The 5,000-nt window shown below is 48.4% G+C and overlaps 1 non-coding gene and 1 pseudogene across 1 annotated transcript; both read right to left on the reverse strand.

The window, feature by feature from the left end:
• LOC139997174 (large subunit ribosomal RNA) overlaps window positions 1-412 on the reverse strand; it is a 4,748-nt pseudogene extending 4,336 nt beyond the window's left edge.
• Window positions 413-2,546: 2,134 nt separating this feature from the next.
• On the reverse strand, window positions 2,547-2,701 carry LOC139997180 (5.8S ribosomal RNA). Its single transcript, XR_011802617.1, has one exon. It is a non-coding gene; the product is annotated as a 5.8S ribosomal RNA (ribosomal RNA).
• Window positions 2,702-5,000: the final 2,299 nt, after the last annotated feature.

The raw sequence follows: 5,000 nt of genomic DNA on the forward strand, positions 1-5,000 counted from the left end.
TACTCTTGAACTCTCTCTTCAAAGTTCTTTTCAACTTTCCCTCACGGTACTTGTTCGCTATCGGTCTCGTGGTTGTATTTAGCCTTAGATGGAGTTTACCACCAACTTAGGGCTGCACTCTCAAGCAACCCGACTCTAAGGAGAGATCCTCCCGAAACGCGTTCCGGTCACTACGGGCCTGGCACCCTCTGTGGGTACATGGCCCCATTCAAGATGGACTTGGACGCGGTTCGACGTCACGGGATAAACGGATCCTCCCGAACACTACATTTCCCAACGGCGGAACCGCGGGATTCAGTGCTGGGCTAATTCCTGTTCGCTCGCCGCTACTAAGGAAATCCTTGTTAGTTTCTTTTCCTCCGCTTAGTAATATGCTTAAATTCAGCGGGTGATCTCGCCTACTCTGAGGTCGCTTCAACGTCACGACACGGTGACAATTTTTTTTTTTCAAAGAAAAAAAAATTTCGTGCCATGTGGGCGCGATTCGAGAAAAGCAAGACGGTTTGATAACAATGCGACAGAGGGTCTTTATTTTTATTTCTCTCTCCGAGAATCGCCTCAAAGAGAAAAAAAAATAAAAAAAAAAAATTAATTCGAATAGAATCGAGAACCTTATATTCTATCTCGATCGAGAAACGTTTTATGCATCTCGCCAAAGTGCCTTTTAAACTTCGTTCGTCGTATCATGTTCGAGCTAAGACTCACGCAAGACACCCGTAACGATCTCCGGTTTTTAACGCCCGTCCTCTTTGTATAATATATATATATATATATACACGTGTTATGTATAATATATCTCCCGTAGCCGTTTCTCTCTTCTCGACGATTCCAGCGGTTCCTTGTTTTCGCCTGTTATTGCTGGCACAGAGATCGAACACGCGACATGTATATAACATATCGGTTTCTTTGCTCTGTACCAACGACGAAAACGCACGGGAACTCACGCAAGTGGAAAAGCGAGCGCGAGACGTACACAACGGGGTGAATTTATTACTCGGGGACTGGACGACCGGCGATACGTTAGGATGCGCGGTCCAGCGATAGACGACGAAGAGACATGGGATGACCAACGATCTCTTTTTCTCTAATACTCGGAGCGCCGAATCGCCTTAAAGCAAAAAAAAATCACACGCGCGTACGTCGTACGTACGGCGCGTGTATACCTCGTCTCTAATCAAGTTTCGTTAGTCTTTCTCGAGCCTCGCCAAAGAGGATCGTTCTCTTCCTCTGCGCGATCTCTCCGTGCCAATGTCAGAGATTATTCTCTTTCGCACGACGACGAAAACGACTATTTTCGACGATCCGAACAACTTTGTAACGGACTCACATGCACATCTTAAAATCGGGTACAGAAACGTTGCGCAACACCGTGAGCTTTTCTCTTCTTCGTCACCCTTAAATATAGCCGATCGTAGACGCACGCTAGATCGTAACACACTTTTCGTTGATTTCCGACGAACGTGGCTTTGGGCCAGGCGCGCGGGCAGAGAGATACGCGACCGACGGGGAAAAATTCGTCCCGATACATGTACGCGTACTCTCCGATCTCCGCGCAACGCTGGGGATCATCTCCCTAAGTCATCAGCGTTCGAAGAAATCTCGTGTGTCCGTTCCCGGATCTACGGCTTTCTCTGGGTTCGCGAAGAACAGAAAAAAGCACAGAGGATGAAAAACGCAACGACGACCCATCGATGCGACGGTCCTCGTTGTCTTCTCGTCAGTCGTCTCGCGCCTGCAGAATACATCTCTGCCGCACGAACAGACGGAGTGGGTATTCGATCCCTGGGGCTGTACGAGTAAAAACATCTTGATGAAAAGACGGTTGTGTTTCTTTAAGGCACACAGTTTTTCGTTACGCCACCAAGTTTAGGTTTAGGTTTTAATATCTTGGTTCTCTTTTCTCTCCTCTCTCGACTGACTTTGTTCAAAAATATTTTTGCTTTCTCTCAGTCTCGCCAAAAATTCATTTAAGACGACGTCGGGGGCGCGGTCATTCGTGCTTATCGAAGACTAACAAAACGTAGCAGAGGCTGATACAAAAAGAAAAAAAAAATCGGCCACGAAGAAAACTCAACTCGCTCTGTGTATCTCGATAACCGCGTCGACGACGACGGTTCTCTCCGCGCTCTTTTAATTCGTATCCTTCTTCTTGCGCTTCGTCCGACTCAGAAACGTTCGTAAAACACGAACGACGGCGGGTTGTCAAGCCAAGAAGGGACAGAGAAGAGACGGAGGTAGTTTTGCGAGTCTCCCGTGAACGCGATAGATTTTTCATATATATTTGTATCGAGAGCATGCGTACGCCGGTCTCCACACGATCCAGCGACGAACGCCGACGAACGTCCAACAATCGCTCGTACGTCGCGTACGAGCCCTCGACCGCTCTTTAATTCGTATTCTTTTGCTTGGCGCTCGTCCTCCGACTCAGAAACGTTCGTTTAAAGATAAAACGAACGACGGCGGGCTGTCGACGAGGCAAGAAAGAACAGAGAGATACGGACCGAGAGCAACGATACGCAACGCAAGCAGTCTTAGGTTTACGTGAGCAACCCTCAGCCAGGCGTGGTCCAGGAATTGTATCCGTGGACCGCAATGTGCGTTCGAAATGTCGATGTTCATGTGTCCTGCAGTTCACACGTTGACGCGCAATTAGCTGCGTTCTTCATCGACCCACGAGCCAAGTGATCCACCGTTCAGGGTAATCGTTTATGCATGGATTTTTGTTTGTGTACTCAGGTTTTTGTACTCTTATTCTCGGTTCGAAAGAAGCCGATATCCGACAAACGTCCGACCAACGGGAATCGAACGCGCGGAAGTCGCCATATGATTGACGACACGAAAATACGTTCGAAAACGAAATCGGACGGACTGCGCGACGACACACGCAGCCCGCCGACCGGGCGTAAAGTGCATTATAATATATAACAACCAACGAGATCGAAGCTCCGTTCGTCAGGAAACGACGGGGATATAACACCCGATTCTGAATCCTCTGTACAGCACACGATCTCGCGAAGAAAGCGCACGGTGGCTAGCCCATGATATATATATATGTTCGTTCCTCTCGTCCAGTTATTCGAAGCAAACAGCCGATATGCATCTCCATCGTTCGGGTAAAAAAAAATCGATGGGACGCGCACGGTCGTAGTCTTCCTCGCGCGGTCGTTTCTTCCCGATAGCCAGAAGCAGAGTTTGAAAAACTCTAGCGACGGAACGAGGCATATGACTCACGACAACGAGGATACAGACACGGCCGGCGGTCCCCTCTGAATCGACTTCGGTGGTTCAGGTAAAAATAAAAAAAATCGATGGGACGCGCACGGTCGTCCTTCCTCTTCCTCGCGCGCGGTCTATTCTTCCCGATAGCCAGAAGCAGAGTTTGAAAAACTCTAGCGACGGAACGAGGCATTAGACTCGCGACAACGAGGATAGAGAGACGGCCGGCGGTCCCCTCCGAACGGATGGCGACAACGACGACTAAAGCACGAAAAATCGCGACGAAAAGGAACGCATCTCCGTTCAGGTGTATGTGTGTGCGTGCGTTTAAAAAAAATTCGATGGGACTCGCAGCCATCGGCCTCGCGCGGTCGTTTCTTCCCGATATCCAGAAGCAGAGTTTGAAAAACTCTAGCGACGGAACGAGGCATATGACTCACGACAACGAGGATATGGACAGGCGGTCCCCTCTGAACGGGTCGACGAGACGATGGTAAAAGAGACGAACCGGACGAAACTTCCGTCGATCAGGTAAAAATAAAAAAAAATTCGATGGGACGCGCACGGTCGTCGTCGTCGTCTTCCTCGCGCGGTCGTTTCTTCCCGATAGCCAGAAGCAGAGTTTGAAAAACTCTAGCGACGGAACGAGGCATATGACTCACGACAACGAGGATAGAGAGACGGCCGGCGGTCCCCTCCGAACCAACTTCGTCTAGTTAAGAATCGTTATACTCTTTACCATCACTCGCACTGGTATATATCTTTTCGGGCCAACATCCACGCAATGCGTTTTCGTTCTAGGTTACCCGATCCACGAGTACGAACGTACAACGTGGTTTCGTTTTGTCGAACATCGTATATCGTTCGCCGTTGAAACGAACGACAACGAAACGACATAGGAAGAACGAACGCCCTTTGGGTAGGAAGCACGTTTCGAGGAACGACGAGAGTTTGGAGAGACGCGCGAGATAGCTGGAGACGCGCAGATATAGGTATCCATGGATCTTCGAAGAGAACCTTCGAAGATATATAATTCGGTATCCTATTTTTCTGCGGCTCGCTATTCGCGTTCTTTCGCTCTCGTCGACGACTCGTTATAGACGCTTCGTTCGATCCCAAAGAGCAGTCTTCCTTATGTCCCGTTGCTAGGAGGTGAGGCCTACGCAACGCAACTACGAAATATAGAAGAGGTGTGAGCAGTGATCTCTCCGACACGAGGCACTTTAGAGATTTTAGTTTATATATTATATTGTTCGTTCGTTGGATTTCCACGATGCAAATACGAAATACGAGATCGTGACGGCGGGTCTTTCTGTGTACGACCTCACGCAGGCGCCTCGATCGCATTTCTCATTACACGTGGTTTCCACTGTAACTTTTAGTTTTTTCGATATGTGTTCAGCTCAAGTTCCCTCACATATCGTTATTATTATTATTATTATTAATAGTAGCGGTTTCGTGTTATAGGATTCGGAGACGGCGGGTCTTTCTGTGTACGACCTCACGCAAGCGCCTCGAGAATCTTTTTAAGTTTTCCGTGTGTTATATTATTCGGAGACGGCGGGTCTTTCTGTTTACGACCTCACGCAGGCGCCTCGAGAATATTTTTAAGTTTTTCGTTTGTTATAATATTATTCGGAGACGGCGGGTCTTTCTGTGTACGACCTCACGCAGGCGCCTCGAATTATTCGTGTAAAAGTATATCTCTTCATCCCGATGATCGAGAGAGAGTGCCACACTCTTCGTATAGTTTCGTAACTGGAGCGTCTCTCACCTCCTTATTG

This window comes from Bombus fervidus, unplaced genomic scaffold (genome assembly GCF_041682495.2).
Source record: "Bombus fervidus isolate BK054 unplaced genomic scaffold, iyBomFerv1 scaffold0034, whole genome shotgun sequence".
Lineage (NCBI taxonomy): Eukaryota > Metazoa > Arthropoda > Insecta > Hymenoptera > Apidae > Bombus > Bombus fervidus.